The following is a 17,629-nucleotide window of genomic DNA, read 5'->3' on the forward strand; positions in this document are numbered from 1 at the left end:
GTTAATTAGTTCCTAGATGTTAGCTGAGTAAGGTTTCCTGCGACTTCTGTACAAGGAACATTTATGGGAACATTTTGGGGTACCCTGCTCCCATATTGTGCATGGTATAAGTTCTGTTGTTTCAGCGTAGGATTACCTCCCAGATGTGGGGAATGGATGATCTGCCCAATTCAATGGTTTAACCACTCAAACAATCAATAATACACAGGGATTAATAAAGAACAGTGTGTTATTTAGTGGTCGGGATATCCTAGTAAGCACATGATAGCTTAACTGATCTGAGTTGATGTTGGGATAGGGTCGCCTTACCCCCTAGTGAACTTCTCTGATTATTTTGAGAAAGAAGAAAACTTAGATCAGGGATATTTTTCTCCCTGCTAAAACAATATTTCCTTGCTCGTTTTGTTAATAATTGTTCACAGAGCTAGGGTTCGTTTTTTTGCACCCTTGAATGATGCAGTATTTGTGAAGATAAAAAAACATTGTTTACTTTTTGTCTGAAAGCTTATTGTTAAATAAGATCCATACTGAGTAAATATAACAAGTGTTTGGAAATTCCTTAAGGAAAAAGCTCAAAGCTGAAGTGAAATCTTGGCTCATAAAGTACAAAATAAACTGTGGGAATTTGTTTCCCAAGATAGTAGACAGAGACAGGGAAAGTATTTATTTCCCACTAGAATAACAGCAAATCATGCTCCAACAACTTAATTAAAGGGCGAGCACGAGAGGCACGAGAGGGCGCTATTCGGCACGACCGCTAGAAAATATTGACGGGTAACCAAACTTGGGATGCAACGTAGAATCAATGCAACATACCAGTGAATCTGTTTTCTCATTCGTTTCTACGTCTGTCATGCATGCAATACATGTTTTGTACACACGCACTTACTTCTACTGCATACACCGAAAGTATGCACGTCATTTTGGTGAAGACGAGTTGTCATTTTTCGAGAGGGATTTTATAATTTTAACATCGACTTTGAAATGCTGCCATGTTGTGGTGAGTACCATTATGATGTATACGTTAATTAGTGAATAACTGCCCTTTGAGAAACCTGTGACACTGTTACAATATGCTACAAAAGTAAACGGCTTTTTGCCCCGACTTGACTTTTTTTTTTGGAAATTTGTTTTCTTGTCTGCTTGGCCGGTGTATATTATTGGGTTTCATATTATTTTATTGTTGAATGTAACGGACGACACCACATCACTGTAAAACCATGGTAAAACCTGCAACCATACTCTTCTTTTGAGAAGACCTGCCATTTTTTGTTACACTTACTCAGTCACTGTAAAACTAAAAACTGTATTCTTCGTTTTTATATTGTTGGAGTGAGACATGTCCCAAGAGAAAACAACCAGTTACCAAGCGCAAGTCTGAAAACCACAAACAAGAATGAAAATATGTGTGTATTTTTACTTGGCCCCATCCCACTCCACTGTCCTGTCTTGTGTGTTTAAACGAATGTGAAGGGAGGGACGCATCCCCTACAAACAAGAGTGGTTCAATGGGTTTTTTTCAATCAACTAAAAAATGTGGAAAAGTTTCTGTATCCTGGCACCACATTTTCATTTGTTATGAAATAAAATAGTACGGAATTTACTCAAATGAAATTTTCCTTTTTGTAAAAATGAGTGAGAAGGTGGTGACAGGATACGGAAACTTTTTCCCTGTGCAGGGCATGCTTTTAATTTTAAAAACGTGTTGTGAATTTTTATTCTACAGGTTCATAGTATAAACATTGTGCATAATTTTAATGCTAACATTTTAGTTCTCACTACTGCTACAATGCAGGCAGCCCATAATTTAATAGGGTTCCATAAATAGTGCCAATATGCTTGGCTCGCTCTGCTTCTTGGCCCTTTGCCCACATAGCATTAGGGGGTGACATGATTTTCCAAGTTGAAACCTGCGTTGTTAATGTTTTGCTGAGATTTCCCCCAAGTTGTCACTGTACAATTGTTGGGACGCATTAAAATGAAAACCTGCAAGCTCGTTTTGGTGAAATCAGAGTTCTCCAATATGGTTGTCCGTTGGCCAAATGACGGTTCAAACATCGGGGGACCTGGGGTGGATTTCACAAAGAGTTAGGACTAGTCTTATCTCGTGTTAGGACCAGTTACTCGTCCTAACTTAGGACTATCCATGCAATTTTTATATCTCCTAGGACTAGTCCTAAGTTAGGACTAGTCCCAACTTATTGTGAAATCGACCCCTGACCAGTCAGAAGTCCATGTCCGGCTGGCTAGTTTATAACTAAGCTCACACTGCACTGTAAATCACAGAAAAGAAAAAGGGCAAACTCTGGTAGATTGTTGAAAAATCTCTGAGCTGACTGTCACTCAAGTGACAAAAAGTTTGCAACTTTCCTTTGTGTAAACAAATGCTATCTGTTTTTCAGTAGGAAATATTTCCCTGGTTGATTGGTACTTACTATTGAGCTTTGTAATAGCGAGCTTTCAGATTGAATGTAATTTAGTTTATTTTAAAACGTTATTGCACACACATAAAAACAACATGGTACAAAAGGGAAACCCCAAACAGGCACGCAGGCCCACTAAATGGGGACCCTTGATCACACATCAAGAAACAACTTTGTTTCTTGATGTGTGATCAAGTAAGAAAGAAAAAACAGCTATAGAAAACATGTACAGTAAATGGTAATAAAAGTCATAAAATCACAGGAATACTAATTATTTGTTTGTTCTCAAAAATCCATGATTTAAACCGGCCTTTTTTTTCTTCATTGACTTTTGTTACCTCAGCCACTAATGATAACAACGGGAATATCATTGTGGTCAAAGAATGAAACTAACAACAAACTGAAACTACAGTTCTACCTGACAGTCAAGGCAAACAAGACAGCCATGCTTACTATGGATCATTTCTATTTCTACCTCCAATGTATATTGTTTAAAATTCTTGTTAACAATTCTGACCTTTATCAAGCTGTGGAAACAAATGTGTATTGAAAAGCCTTCACCTCGTGTTCTCCACATGAGTCAAATTGTAAGAATTGGGCACGCACCACAAACCTTGGGGTTGTGTTGGAACGTAGCATTGTAGAATGACTATTTGAAGGGACATGTATCATTTTGTTTGTAATTTTTTTTTATAAGGCCGAACTGGACTGTAATGGTGATTTTTTTTTGCCCATGGGAAAAATTAGAAAATTTAGTATGAAAAAGTTATTCAAACCCCACACGTTTTGGCATCCTACAAGTTCATATTCTACAGTCCGGTATTATATTCTTCAGCCTCATAGGCCTACACAGGAAGAAATGGTACTACATGTTATTGTACACCGTACGCATTCTACATGTTATGTTCCTCAGTGCAATGTAGCCCTGTGCTGGATATATCAACCAGATGGAGTTTGCACAGTAGCGAACCGACACAGAAACATGCATACTACACCATATTCTGCAGCAATGGTGCAGTAAAATATGGTACTACATGTACAAGTACAGCGGCTGATTTCACGAAATGCTAGGACTAATCGTATCTCTAGTTACTTGTAGGACTAAGTAACTCGTCCTAACTACTCGTCCTTACTTAGGATAAATCAATGTTACAGTGCAAGGCTGGGACTCTTACATGTAGGTCTTAAGATTAATCCTTAGTTAGGAAGAGTTTTGGTGAAATCGACGACAGGTCTGTTATAGTACACAGTGAGACACATTCTACTGTACTTATGATGTCACATACATTCTTTGTTGATATAACTAAAATACCAAGCCCAATATACACATCATGGCTTTCATCGCTAATTAACTTAGAGCACTTTCAATCAGCATGCTTTATACACTGATCCTAGTCTACCTTCCGATCATAAGAACAGCAGCCCCAATTAATATTTCTGTTGTCGTGGTACAGAGACAGTGTGTAGTTAAGATTCATGAACCCAGTTCCGAGTTACGTAGCAAAGGGTCCACTTATAAAATTGATTTCCAATTCTAAGCTGATTTGCTCTTCCTGTTAGCTCACTAGATCTCGTTTGGATATGATCTGGCCTATTATTAATTGCTCAGTATCTTCCATATTACCGTGACGTACATAGACTGATAACAACGATAATTTTGTGTTCAGGGAAACATCCCTTGCAATTGTTGTGTGCGTGCTGCTGCCAGAGCATTATTGAAAAACAACATGTCCCATAGAGACATTGTGTCAGTCCACATTGTTTGTGGATGGGTTGGTCAAGTTGGCCTAATGGTATCTTTCCTTGCCTGGTTAAGAGCACTGCATTCAAACTCTGTTGTTTTGGATCAGCAGAGTGTGGGTTCGAATCCCCAGTCGTGACACTTATTAAGCAAGACACTTAACCATTGCTTCTTCCTTCGGATGGGACGTAAAGCCGTTTGTGATACAAAGACAGGAAATGCATTGTGAAAATCAGCAACATTTATTTTCAGTTGATTTATCTAAGACAGATACCAGCTGACCCTTTTTAATATGCTACGGTTTGAAGGATGCAGACTTGATTTCACAAAGAGCTAAGATTGATGTTACTACAAATCACTCTAAATTGCTGAGCAAAGTGTGATGTGTTGTCACATTACAAATCACTATGGCAATCTTGAAATGCACTGCACACTTTTGGTATTTGTCAAAGACCTGTATTCTCACTTGGTGTATACATTTTTTTATCCAAACATGCAAAAAGTAAGAAATTTGTGAACATTTTGACTCAAGTTGCAAGGAAGAAAATGTACTTATAAAAATATGTGCTTCCAGATGCCTAAATAAGGGCTTCAGACCTGAAGTCTTTTAATATTTAACTGAAATTTTTTGTCTTTCTCGAAAACTGCGTTATTTCAGAGGGAGCCGTTTCTCACAATGTTTTTTATATCAACAGAGCTCTCCATTGCTCACTACCAAGTAAATTTTTATGCTATACAACTATTTTGAGTAATTACCAATACTGTCCAGTGTCCTCTTGTGTTTTATTATTTGATGTGGTGTTATTAATTACTTATTTTTCCAATATTTGTATCAACTTACAATGTAAAACCTCCAGTATCATTTGGTCTAAACTTCAAGACCTACCTTTAAAGGCAGTGGACACTATTGGTAATTACTCAAAATAATTATCAGCATAAAACATCACTTGGTAACGAGTAATGGGGAGAGGTTGATAGTATAAAACATTGTGAGAAACGGCTCCCTCTGAAGTGACGCAGTTTTCGAGAAAGAAGTAATTTTCCATGAATTTGATTTGGAGACCTCAGAGTTAGATTTTGAGGTCTTGAAATTAAGTATCTGAGAGCACACAACTTTGTGTGGCAAGGGTGTATGTGCTTACATTATTATCTCGCAACTTCGACGACCAATTGAGCTTAAATTTTCACAGGTTTGTTATTTCATGCGTATGTTTAGATACACCAAGTGAGAAGACTGGTCTTTGACAATTACCAATAGTGTCCACTGTCTTTAAAAACGACTGATCATTTTGAGTAATTACAAATAGTGTCCAGTGCCTTTTTGAAATCAAGTCCAGAGCTGTCAAATATTAACACGTTATTATTACCATCGACCTCTTCTGATGTTCGAAGGAGTCTGTGATGAGTGTCTTGAGAAGAACTTCTCTTTAACATTCCATTCCAAAGGAATCTGCCCCCAGTAAACACAAACCTTGCTATCTGTCTGGGTAAGTCTTGGGCACCAGCTGTTGCGAATAGCAGTGCCTTTGGGGGGGGGGGGGGCCATGGAAGGAATAAATATAGACAGTTGACATGAGATTAAGCAGATATAGCTTGATGGATTGAAATAGTTTTCTGGAGATGTCATAAAGTTTGTTTTATTTTCTGTGTCAAGTCTTTGGACCAGTGTTATTGTATGCAAAGTGTTATCCAGTATGATATGGGTTAGTGCTGGGCGAATAGTGAAATTTTGTTATTCGGATACCGCTGGCCAACTATCCGAAATAAACCGGATATTCGGATATAATTTTTTTTGCCGCTAGAGGGCGCTGTTCGTTTGTGAATTAGATCTTATGGGCGGATTGATATTAGTTTTAGACAGTGTCACTCGGTTCATTCATAAAAATGACCGGATCTAATTTAAAGATGGCGATTTGCTTTTTCTTTTCATCGTGATTGACTCTACGTGAAGGAAAAATTTTGTAATCTTTGAACAAATTACGTCAGATATGTCATTGTTTTAACTCTTCACGGAGGTGAGCATATTTAAATACTTAATTTATGCTGTTTTATGCTGTCTTAATAGAAGTTTCATAAGGATTCAGACAAAACATTCATATCAGTTGTCGCCGACGTCCGCGGATATTCGGATATTAAAGAATATCCGGTTACTCGGTTGTAATTACAGAATTATTCGGTTTGTAAATAGGTATTCGCGCCCTATGCGGATATCCGGTCAAGAAAAAAAAGGCATTCGCTGTTACGGATAGGAAAACCTATTCGCCATTAACCGGATATTCAAATAATTCGCCCAGGCCTAATATGGGGGATTGTATGCAGAAATTAATGCAGTCATTATTTTGATTAGTTTTCCATCTTTAAGAATATTTACATTTGTTGCTTGATTCACCTTAGAGACACTGGACACTTTCTTGGTACTTGTCAAAGACCAGTCTCCTCACTTGGTGTATATCAACATATGCACAAAATAACAAATCTGTGAAAATTTGAGCTCAGTTGGTCGTCAAAGTGGCGAGAAAATAATGAAAGAAAAAACACTCTTGTCACACGAAGTTGTGTGCATTCGGATGCTTGAATCATGACCTCAAATTCTAAATCTGAGGTCTTGAAATCAAATTTGTGGAAAATAACTTCTTTCTCACACCATTTTATACTATCAACCTCTCCCTTGTACTCGTTACCAAGTAATGTTTAATGCTAATAATTGTTTTGACTAATTACCAGTAATGTCCACTGCATAATAGATGTGTCTACTGCCTTTAAGAATATTTAAGATGATTTGCATCACATTTTGTTTGGTAGTTAAGATTCACACTTAAGATCAATCTACATGTAAACTCTTTCTAAAATGACCCCATGTTTATATCTTTGATAATTTAAGAAAATCTAAATACAGATGGGCGAAAGTGTGCAGCACTATAATAAAGCATTGTATTCAGCACTTTTAAATATGACTCAGCACTTTTTGAAATGTTACGTGTATATACTGTAGGTCCCTAAACTAACAACAAATATCTACCTTGAAAATAGTGTGGGCCTTTATGGTTGTGCCTGAATTTTCCTCTCCAAATATCCTTAATCCAATTGCCAAAAAGAAAAACAATAAGATAGAAATAAGGAAACAATGCAATTTAATACATTTTATAACAATATAAAACAAGATATTTAGCATTCCTTTGAATTGTTGATTAACAAGTTGTAAATTTTCGTGTCTCTGACAAACACTCTTCAATTCTGTTGAGTAAGGAAGAGGTCAATACTAAAAAAGACCCTTGTTTTTGTTAAAATAAAAACAGAAATCTTGATCTACTGTTAACTGTGTCAGGAATTTCTTTCTCATTTTGATTCTGGTCCTGTAAAAAGATTGCTGCTACATTAAACCATGGAGCCACGATTAAACCATTTGAGCCACAAGCCCTGGTGTTAACTTGTGGAGTTTCCCCCCAAATTCAACCCTTGATGTGTGCAAACCTCAGTTTGACCTGTACTCAAACTTCTTGGTAATCAAGGCCTTGAAATAAACCCAGGGCACCCACAGCAATGGTATCCTGTGCTTTTCCTGTGGTGCCCTCTGCAAGGTTCCAATTCAATCTTATGATGTACATTCTCCACATTGAAGTTCACCTTCCAGGTCTGAAATTTCACGGAGGCCATGGCCTTGTGTACCTGGTCTTGGCCTTGGTGCCCCATCAATTTTAATAATAGACTTTAAGATTTTCAAATGGAAGTGCCTTTTTCAAAGTGAAAATGGCCTTGCCCTCTCAAAGATGAAATTCCAGGCCAGCCCTTACCAGAGGAAAATTGCGGTGTCCCTTTAACGTCCCTTCAAGGGCGCAGTTCCAGGCATGTTTTAACACATACTGTACATTGCACTGTGTTATCCATTTAGCAAATGGTGAATTACATTAAGTGCACACAAACATCTGATAATAATCTATATAGGACTACACGTTACGCATTATTGCATGTGGGACATTGGAAGTTGCCCCTTGTCGTAGAGGATTTGGTAATGTATTGTACTTATTAGCATTAGGCCAAACAAAACACCCAACACACGTGACCGTCAGTCGTTGCAATACTAGTACTTGATCAACCATGGATCAACGACGTCTTTTCTCGTAAGAAAATGTGTATTTTCTAATGCTTTATTTTAAATGTCAAAACATTTTAGAAAAAAGGAACGGTTTTATTTTATTTTGTCTGTAAATGTATAAAATTCTGTAGGGTCGGCGTGTTTTTCTAGGGTCGGTCGGGTAACCGGAAACACACATATTATTTTGTTTGGCCTTATGTGATTATATCACAGACCTAGGAGCAGTGGCTTGTGTTACTCATTGCCCTAAGGGATCTATCAACCAATCGGCTGTCAATCATGTTTTTATTGACCAATTAGGCAAGAGTATTTGTTGAGATACTGTAATGTGTAAACCAGGATGTTATATAACTGTCATTTTCCCTTCTCTCTGTTTTGAATTAAATTCTATCCAATGGGAGACTTTCTGTGACGATAGGTGGCGGCAGACTTACTGGTAAAGCCATTGTTCTCAGAATTATGCGCATGTTCAGAACAACATAAACAATGGAAATTTACTCGAAAAGTCTGCTGCCACCTAGCGTTGGAAAGTCTCCCATTAAAATTAGAAATATGGGAATCTGCTTTGTGAGAAGGTAAACAAAAACAGTGGACACTATTGGTAATTGTCAAATGGTCTATCTCAACATTATACTTGTATAAAATAACAAACCTGTGAAAATTTGAGCTCAATTGGTCGTCGGAGTTGAGAGATAATAATGAAAGAAAAGCACCCTTGTCACATGAAGTTGTGTGCCTTCAGATGCTTGATTTCGAGACCTCAAAATCTAATTCTGAAGTCTCGAAATGAAAATTACTTCATTCTCGAAAACTACGTTACTTCAGAGGGAGTCGTTTCTCACAATGCGTTATACCATCAACGGCTCCCCATTACTCCTTACCAAGTAAGGTCTTATGCTAATAATTATTTTGATTATTAATTAACCAATACTGTCAACTGCCTTTGAAAGGTAACAGCCAATTTCAGTTGAGGTTACAACCAAAACTAAGATCAATTTGTGTATGGAAAATTTGTACATGTTTTTTCTCTCCTGACTCACACAACAGAAAAATAGAGCCTAACAGTCTACCTGCAGTACACTAATCCCCATTGTTATTTATCTGCGGGGATATGTGGCGCTTTTTCATGCGTGACCTCTATGTGAATATTAATTAGTCATAAGGGCTTCTGGAATTCGGTAATTTTCAGCCTTTTTTGAAAAGTCTCAACCAAAATAATGTATCAGTAAATTGGAACGAAGAGCATATCTGTAGTTATGTTTAAAAACAATCGGTGAAACTCAAATTTTAAAAAGAGAAATTTGTACGTAAAAAATGGCTTCCAAAACAGAGAAAACAAGTCACAAAAACACGGAAAATTTTCATGTTATGAATGTCGGCAACAGTCCCCAATTAGTATGTATGGATAGATTAATTCATATTCTACCTGGAAAAGTTAAAAACGAGACCGGATCGTTTCTAGTCCAGTCAGGATACAGCGGTTTCAACCGTTAATCCAAATCTCACATTACGAAAAAGTCAACTATTAGACAGAATGGTTTTCTTGCATGGGTGATTGGCTGACGATGACATCATCGACTGATAGGGCAGCATGCTGTTCGTCGGCATGGTACCTTGACCACCAAGCCTAAGTTAGGCAATAACAAAAGCGCCTGTCTATACCTTTGGCTGAATGACGATAACAAAAGCGCCTGTCTATATACCATGGGCCGCTGAATGAGGAATCAGCTCATTCAGCCCATGGCCTACTCGCGCAGATAAATCACAAAGGAGACTTATTAAATCGAGTGTTCTGCGGGTAGACTGCTAACTATCACAGGTTTATTGTTTTTCCTGAATGGTTGATCACACAAAACACAAAGGCTGTCTGCGACTATTTTGTCAGCTCTTCCAACCCTGTATAACCTACATGTATAGAGTAAAACTATCCTTACTCTATGGTAAACCTAGTGGGGCAGTTCGCAGTCTGGCAGTATGACGTTATTAATCCACCACGCATGAACAGCTTCATAGAATCGTGAGTCTTCATTTGTTATGAGACAAACTGCATTGCACAACATGCAAACATTAATGTACTGCAAGGATGATGACGCATTGTTCACACATAGTGTTTACCCGCTTACTGTTTTTTAGACGATGAATCATGGCGTGGAGGAAAACAAGTACCACTGCATAAGTAGATCATTGTTGTCCACAGATCATATGATTCATGGAACAAGTAAAATATATATCAGGAACTAGGAACACAAGGGCATCATTTTGTAGTAAAATGTTCTGATGACCCAGATCAAGTTTTTCTAGGAGAGACTTTTTTGCATTTATAAGTGCTATTCACACGACAATAATTTAACTAGAGGGGGTAGAGTCCCTAGCTTTATTTTAGCATGGTTGTAAAATGTAAATGTTTGACAAGATTTTACAAGAGAACTTTGACAGTAGAATGAATGTTTGTTATTTCACACGAGGTACATTTTGTAAAATTTTACAAACCATGCTGCAATTTAGCAAGGGACCCTTGTTAAATTGCTTCATGTGAAAGGGGCTTTAGTGGGTTAAATTCCAAACAAACATTCCATTGCATTACCCTGTATTCACCTTTGCATGTTTACACTGTAAATTAATGACCCCAGAAATGTTGGTTGGCAACCAAGTTACCCAGGATTAGGGCTTATACCCATGATTAGGGCTTATACCCAGGATTAACACTTATCCAGGGATTATATTACAATTAATCCAGACATCTATTCTTTGTTTACAAACTGCAGGTTAGGTTAAAACTTGCTTTCCTCTCCTCTCAAACAGAAACTGTAAACAAAATTGCAGTATTCCTAAAGATCATTTTTGAAATGGCACAAGGGAAACTGACGACGAGCTTCACTCTTCATGGAGGCAATGAAGGCAATTGCCTCCTTGCCCTCTGGTCATGGCCTTGGTGCACTTGAAATGCTCCACCACAAATTTACAATTTCCTCGTAGGGTGCCCTTCACTAAGGAGAAAATGCCTTGGTGCCCATGCCCTTTCAAAAAGGAAGGATACAAATGTACAGGCCTGTGACGAGGTCTACAGGTAGCTCTGGTGCAATTTTTCTTTTGTTCAACCCAAAATGTTGAAATGGATGTGTACAGCGCTGAACAGGATTGTAGTCGGTAACTAATGCTACCGTTGTCTTGTCTTTGTGGTCCTTGCTAATGGTAAAACCATGGTTTAGCCTTCACTGGTAATGTGTGTACCAGACATTGTTGACAGTGAAACAAACATACATGTAGCCCTGTTGTTTGTTTGTTGGGGGGGGGGGGGGGTTGGATTTTGAGATTATGTGTTCGTCATTTTGTGTATAAATTTAAAGGAACACGTTGCCTTGGATTGGTCGAGTTGGTCTTTGAAAAGCGTTTGTAACCGTTTGTTATAAAATATGGTTAGAAAGATGTTGTAAAAGTAGAGTACAATGATCTACACAAATTTGCCTTGAAATTGCATGGTTTTCGTTTTAATTTGCAAACTAACACGGTCCACCATTTATGGGAGTACAAAATTTGACTCCCATAAATGGCCGACAGTGTTTGTCGACGAGGTAAAAGGAAAACCGTGCAATTTCGAGGCATATTTGTGTGGATCATTGTATTCTACTTTTAAAACCTCTTTCTAACCATGCATTTTATAACAAACGGTTACAAATGCTTTCTATAGACCAACTTGTCCGATCCAAGGCAACATGTTCCTTTAAATATTATTTGGTTGTCCAATACTTACAGTGTTAGCTCTATCAAAATAAATGTAGTCCACTTACTTAATAATATCCAATATGTTTCATGTGAGTAATATGTTTATGGTATGTTTGGCTTCATGCTACAGAGAATGATTTTGTCAAGCAATGTTGAATTGTTCAATGTTTTGACTGTTTATATGTTTTATGCACAATTGTATAAACATTGGGAAGCAAAAGATGATTTTAGAGTTAGCAACTGATACATTGTGACCAGAATGTTGCTAATGCTATGCTATCTATACAAGGTAAATTGTCCACTGTGCTAAATTGCTAACAAAGTTGAATGGTTTTGGGAACGTGTAGCATACATTTTATGATAGTACATATAGGCCTACCTGCCCAATTTTGAAATAACTCATAAATTTCTTGATATGGATTTTGAAGGATTTACGCTGCTCAGGTTTACAGATCAACTGCTTCAATTCAGTTCCAGAAGAATGTTGTGCACTATTTTTGTCTTTAACAACAGCAGCTGCATGACATTGGGTCTGTCATCCTCTAGATTCTTGGGTCCTTAATGCTCTATTGATTGGATTAGCAGCTGACCTTAAGCTGTCCTTATATCCCCTCCTTCTACTAATCCTTGACCTCATGCTGTCTCTAATGGGTGTTGGAGGTTCCATAGGTAGCTCCTTTATTTCTACTTAGGCCTCCGGAGGCTCATATTTCAGAGCATTGAAGTGTGTGTAGAGAGACCAGATATAATTGAGATTGAGACAGTTCATTGCTAATGGTTTTAGGGATTGAAAGAGTCAAAGGCACTGGTCACTATTGGTAGTTACTCAAAATAATTGTTAGCATAAAAAAACTTACTAGGTTGATAGTATAAAACATAGTGAGAAACGGTAAGTATTATAGTTTTTGAGAAAGAAGTAAATTCTCTGTAAAATAGTTGATTTGATCTTGAGACCTCAGCTGAGGTCTCAAAATCAAGCATCTGAAAGCACACAATGTCATTTTCATTTTGCAAAGGGCACATTCATTGGAAATCCTTACATAGACCATATCAAGGTGTGGCCATCTTGATTTTTTCCCATTCAAATCAATGTAACAATAGACCTACCTAAGCTGGAATGAGATAAAGTCTGGTTCCTTTTCAGACATTGAGTACGTATGCATCCATTACTGTTAATTGGATACAAAGAACATGACAAAGATGGTGGTCGGGTGATAATGGTCTACTGAGTTCACAGTGTGTTAAGGGCTACAAAGTTAAACATTGATAACATAAAGAAATCTCAGTTGCTTAGATTCCAGATCACACAATACACTGAGTGATAAAGAAAACCCTGTGATTCACCCAGCTTGGTTGCTAGTCTATAGCCTGGAGGAAGACTAGCATGAATACAGACCGAACAATGGTCTGACTGAGTCATACAGGGACAACCCTATGTTTGGCAACTTGACAGTAGACTAATGTCAAGGTTAATGCATTCATTGACCTCCATGGGTTTCATTTATAGAGTGGAGGAAAAGAGAATATCCCAGTGCCCCGAGGATACCATTTGGTTCGGCCTCAAAACCAAAAGTGTGGACAATGGACAGTTCTTGTGGTTTTAACGTTTTATGAGGTATTTGTTATATGTGCGCACAATCACAGTGACACTAAGAATATTATTACAGTCATGTAATAAAACTGTCAGTCACTGGCTTGGAACAAAAAAAAAAAAAACCCAATGAAGCAGAGTCATATTTGAGAATTAATTTGCCCATGCCAACATGCGTTCATTGCAAAGGCCAACTGTACTGCATCAGCCTCGTTGTTCATGTGTGTGAATATTTAATATGATAAAAATACGCTGTAATGTAACTCAAGTGCACAATAAGACCTTCATGTTCGTGTACAGTGTACTAAAGGCTCTGCATTACGCATGTATGTAGAGCACATAAATTAAAGTGATCAAACATGTAGGCCTACGTACCATGTATTTAGCCTACACTACATTGTGTATAACATACATTGTACAACATGTACATTAGTACAACATTGAGGCCTACTGTACCACATGGAATTTTATCTTTGAGAGGGCAAAGCCAATTCATTTTGCAAAGGACATGTCCATTGGAAATCTTTGTGAAGTCACACCAATTAGCTTTAAATGTTGGAACTACATGTACGCGTACAGGTATGTGATTTTTAAAATACTATTTTTTTTCTACCATAATATTCAGAAGGAAATATTTCATAGGGGAAATTGGCAACTTGATACAAGCTTTAAGACTAAGTTCGGTTCAACCCCACCCTCTCCCCCTTTCCTAACAACACTCAAAAGGGTTCAATGGTTCAGGTTCTTTATGACTGCGGTTGGATAGAAATGATCATAGCAGTAGGGGAATTTATAAACAACAAGATCTTGCCCCAAGACTGCTATGATTAAAGATTAAAGGGAAGGTATACATTTGGTAATCACTTTTAAACTTATAAAGGCAATAAAAACCATTGGTTAGTTAAAAGCCTACATGTACAACAGCATTTGATGGTGTACAAAGCATGTTGAGAAGCATTTCACTTTGAAATAATGTGGTTAGGTTGTATAAAAACATACCAGTTTTTATAACAATAAAAATTGATTATGAGAAGCGTTACTGCGGTAACGCTTCTCAGAATGTGTATTCCTTTTAAGGAGTGCTCTTCCTGCATGGGCATTATTCGCTCTAGATTTTTAGTGATATCTAAAAAACGGGACCACCCTTTGAATATTATCAATTTTCACATTTAGTTGTCATTGTACATTTTATATAGGATTAAAAACAATCATAGGGTTCCAAAACCTAAAGGTCGACATACTTTTCCTTTAAACCACAGCGGAGCAATGATGCCCTAGGTAGTTGTAGACAAGAACTCTCCACCTCAACAGAGTAAATGGCGGAGGCACTGTGTCAGACCATAGTCTCAGACAGACCCCCCACTCCTCAGAAATGCTAGAGTACATTTGTAACACATGACTTTTTCCAAGAAGTCTTAGTTCAGAAGTTCATATTTTGTCAGTCAGTGCTACCCTCATGTCGTCTCACAGCTGCTCGTTAATGGCACTGGACACTTGTAATTAACTTCAAATAATTAGCATGAAAGCTTACTTGGTAATGAGCAATGAAGATCTGTTGATAGTATCAAGTATTGTGAGGAACGGGTCCCTCTAAAATTTTCAGGCCTGATACTTGTCAGTATACAAAGGCGATTGCCTCCATAACCCTTGGTCATTGCCTTGGTGCCCTTGAAATGCTCAAGTAGAAATTTACAATTTTCCTAATGTAATAGGGTTTCCTTTACCAAGGAGACAATGCATTGGTGCCCTTGCTCATTAAAAAAAAAACAAAGCATACAGGCCTGGCCTTTTATTAAATTTATTTGAAAGCACTCAAAGTTTTGCACCAAGGGTGTTTTTCTTTCATTATTCTCTTGCAACTTCAATTCATGACCCATTGAGTCAAATTTTTCAACACAAGACCGGCCTCCAGACTTAAAGACACTGGACGCTACTGACCTTATTGCAAATACTCGGCACAATTGTCAAAGACCAGTCTTCCCACTTGCTGTATCTCAACAAATGCATTAAATAAAAAACCTGCAAAAATTTGAGCACAATCGGTCGTCGAATTTGCGAGACAATAATGAAAAGAAAAAACAGCCTTGTCAAACAAAGTTGTGTGCCTACAGATGCTTGATTTTGAGACCTCAAAATCTAACTCTGAGGTCTTGAAATCAAATTCGTGGAAAATTACTTCTTTCTCAAAAACTACTCCACTTCAGAGGGAGCCGTTTCTCACAATGTTTTACACTACTAACCTCTCCCCATTACTTGTTACCAAGTAGGGTTTAATGCTGATAAATATTTTTGGTAATTACTGTAAATAGTGTCCACTCCTAAGTTCACTGGCCCTAGGCTAAAATCACTGGCCTCAGGCCAGTGGTCCAGTGTTAAATTCGAGCCCTGTAAAACTGTTAGGGCAATATTTTTTACAATTAACAAAACAACTTTTGTTTGTTTGGAAACTGTATCTCTTTGGAGGAACTAATTTATTTCATTCAACTGGAAACCAATCTATAAATAAAATATTTGATTACAAAAATAACACATAACTTTAAATCCAATCCATAGTTTTTTTTTATTAGGGCGTTCTGTTTGTTTTTAAATTTTCAAAACTTCATGAGCATTTACTGTCAATTTTTTTTCTGATACCATTTAAAAAAAAAAAAAAATAGTTCATTCCCTTCTATTTTCAAATTTCAATAAGTTCAATATAAGCATTTATTGTAAAAAAAAAACAAAATTCAACTGTTACATGATTTTTTTTCTTCTTCAACCGGCAGTTCTGAAATTTTGTCAGAGTCTCAAGTGTTAAAATGAAATATTGCACACAATGATGTAATCTCTTGGTTAGAAGGGAAAGTATGGGGGTTTAAGTGCTGCACAGTATACAGTTACAGAGATTGTATTTTGTTATTCCCTCCACTACACACTGGAGTAGGTTGTAATGTGATACCATGACCATTGTCAATGCCTCTCAAAGCTAATGCATGTTGAGAACAGCAACAGGAAAGCTAAATTTACCCAGCAGTAGTGAGCCTGGCCTTTTATACGTGTACCAAATTTAGAGTGTAGTACAAGGACATGAAAAGAATTTGTGCTTTGTGTGCAAGTGTGGAAGACTTCTGGGCCCGATTCCATGGCTCTGCTTACCGCTGAATTCTGTGCTTGCAGAGTGTAAGCGTAGAAAGTCTAGCTTCGAGGAGTACATCTGCGCACTAGCCAAAGTTCCCCGCTAAACTAGTGAAATATGCTTGCCGTAAGCACAGATCTGCTTCCATATACGCAGATACTTTGCTTAATGATAGCAGAGCCATGAAATTGGGTCAATCTTCGATGACCAATTTAGCTCAAATTTCCACAAGTTTGTTATTTTGTGCATATGTTGGGATACACCAAGTGGGAAGACTGGTCTTTGACACTTACCAAAGGTGTACCTTCCCTTTAATTGTTTGTTCCTTTGTCCCTTTTCGAAATTCCCCCATGGAGACCTTTTGTTTCCACATTTTATTTTGTATGGGGGAAAACAAGCACAGATCTGAAATTAAGCTGGGGCCATGGAGGCATTGTTGCCTCCATTGCCCTGAATGTAGCCTTAGTGCCCCTTCAAATGTTTCCCATAGACTGTAAGACTTACAAATGGAAGCTCTCTTTGTAAAATGAAAGATAAAATTCCAGCCCTGAATTTTACAATTAAAGTGTTTGACTAGCTTCATGTGCATTGTAGAGTAGTGTCTACACTGGAATCACAATATGAAAAATTGAAAGCGCCATCAATTTTGAGTCTTTCATGATACTATATTGTAGTGTAAGTTTAGAAAAGGCCTAAATGTTACTTCTGAGCGCACACATGAACAAACGTGGCACATTTTTGTGTACATGTACGTATACATGTATACCTGTCCATACTGGGCTTGAGGCTTGTTAATTAGTTTATGTAGGCCGGCAGTATGTATTATGTCTGGAGAGCTTGCAGGGGAAAGAAACAATTAATGTGTTTTCCATCATGTCTAAACACAACAGCAACACAACATGTTCACGGTTCACGGTTCACAAATGCAGGTTGTGTACATACA

At 37.5% G+C, this 17,629-nt stretch overlaps 1 protein-coding gene across 2 annotated transcripts in view; it reads left to right on the plus strand.

Moving 5' to 3' along the window:
- The first annotated feature begins 909 nt into the window (after window positions 1-909).
- The window catches only part of LOC117304954 (cyclin-dependent kinase 17-like), a 73,090-nt gene continuing 56,370 nt past the window's right edge, over window positions 910-17,629 (plus strand). For both annotated transcript variants that reach the window (XM_033789613.1, XM_033789621.1), the window contains exon 1: window positions 910-1,000. The gene's annotated coding sequence lies outside the window, so the exon portion shown is untranslated. The remainder of the gene's footprint in view (window positions 1,001-17,629) is intronic.

The sequence above is a fragment of the Asterias rubens genome, chromosome 2 (genome assembly GCF_902459465.1).
Source record: "Asterias rubens chromosome 2, eAstRub1.3, whole genome shotgun sequence".
NCBI lineage: Eukaryota > Metazoa > Echinodermata > Asteroidea > Forcipulatida > Asteriidae > Asterias > Asterias rubens.